The sequence below is a fragment of the Triticum urartu genome, chromosome 6, assembly GCF_003073215.2.
Source record: "Triticum urartu cultivar G1812 chromosome 6, Tu2.1, whole genome shotgun sequence".
Taxonomy (NCBI): Eukaryota; Viridiplantae; Streptophyta; class Magnoliopsida; order Poales; family Poaceae; genus Triticum; species Triticum urartu.
Window position 1 is genome coordinate 269,778,152 of NC_053027.1, and position 2,105 is coordinate 269,780,256.

Below are 2,105 nucleotides of genomic sequence, written 5' to 3' on the forward strand. Positions count from 1 at the left end.
GATGACCTTGGGATGCTCCGCATCATCTCCCCTCCCTTGGGGAAGATCCGACCTCGGATCGAAATCCTCATCACCATGGTACGGGGAGAGATCTTTGACGTTGAAGATGTCGCTCACGGAGTACTTGTCACGTGGGATGTCGATCTTGTATGCGTTGTTGTTGTAGCGATGCAAGCACCTTGAATGGTCCATCGGCTCGTGGTAGTAGCTTGGACTTGCGTTCGTTGGGGAAGCGTTCCTTGCGAAGGTGTAGCCACACAAGATCTCCAATGTTGAATATCATGTGATTCTTGTTGACGTTGAGCTTGGTCGGAGTCGTTGTACTTGGAGCTCAATGGTGTGCCTTGTATCTTCATGCATCTTCTTGAGGTGGTTGGCTCGGTCACTCGCGTCCATGTTTGTGCGCTCGTGGAGTGGTAGAGGTAGGATGTCCAATGGGGACAACGGGTTGAAACCGTAGACAACCTCGAAGGGGGACTTGCCGGTAGTCGAATGTCTTGCGCGGTTGTAGGCGTACTCGGCGATGGGTAAGCACTCCTCCCACTCCTTGATGTTCTTCTTGATTAGCACGCGAAGAAGGGTGGAGAGCGTGCGGTTTGTCACCTCCGTTTGGCCGTCGGTTTGTGGATGATAGGCCGTGGAGAATAGAAGCTTGATTCCGAGCTTGGCGCATAAGGTCTTCCAAAAGTAACTCAAGAACTTGACGTCGCGGTCCGAGACGATAGTCTTTGGCACACCATGTAGACGCAATATTTCCCTACAAAAGAGATTAGCAACATGTGAAGCATCGTCTATCTTGTTACAAGGAATAAAATGTGCCATTTTGAGAAACGGTCCACAACGACAAATATAATCTTTCCCATTGCGAGTCCTAGGCAAACCAAGTACAGAAGTCCATGCTAATGTCTTCCCATGGTTGGTATGGAATGGTAAAGGCATATAGAGGCCATGAGATTGAGCTTTGGACTTAGCTTTGCGGCATGTCGAACATCGGTTGGTGAAAGCGATTGACGTCCCGAAACATCTTTGGCCAAAAGTAGCTCTTCGAGAGCGTGGCGAACGTCTTGTCGCGTCCGAAATGTCCCATTAAGCCTCCTCCATGTGATTCCTGCAAAAGCAACAAACGAAGGGACGACTTGGGGATGCAAAGTTTGTTAGCTCTCATAAGATAGCCGTCTTTGATGTAATAGCGTTCCCAAGATGTATTCGACAAACACTTGGCAAGGAGTGGCAAAAGTTTCATCATGCTCATACAATTCTTTGATATGCTCGAAGCCAATGACATCTAACTCAAGTTGTGTGACTAGCATGCATATGCGGGAAAGAGCATCCGCTATGATGTTTTCTTTACCCTTGATGTACTTGATGACATAGGGAAAAGACTCAATGAATTCACTCCATTTAGCATGACGCTTGTTCAACTTAGTTTGACCCTTAAGATACTTGAGAGTCTCATGATCGGTATGAATGATAAACTCATGGGGACGAAGGTAATGTTCCCATTCATGTAAAACGCGGACTAAAGCATATAGCTCTTTGTCATAGATGGGATAGTTGAGTTGCGCTCCGGAAAGTTTCTCACTAAAGTAAGCTATGGGGCGCTTCTCTTGCGTTAACACACCACCTATGCCATTACCACCTATCCATTACCGCTAGCATCGCAATGAATCTCAAAAGGCTTGTCGAAGTTGGGTAAAGCAAGCACGGGAGCATGAGTAAGCAAATTCTTAAGCTCATTGAATGCGGTATCTTGGGATGGTCCCCAAACAAAAGGCGCATTCTTCTTGCTCAAAGCATGCAAAGGAAGCAATGGTGCTAAAATCTTCACAAAGCGACGATAGAAACCCGCAAGAAAGAAAACTACGCACTTGATGCAAGTTGGTTGGTTGCGGCCAAGTCTTAATAGCATTAATCTTGGACTCATCAACATGAACACCCTTAGAAGAAACAACAAAACCCAAGAAAACGAGCTTATCAACACCAAAAAGGCATTTCTCCATATTAGCATAGAGGCGCTCTTTTCTAAGAGTTTGCAAAACGGTGCGGACATGGGTGACATGCTCTTTGATAGATTTGCTAAACACAAGAATGTCATCGAAGTAAAC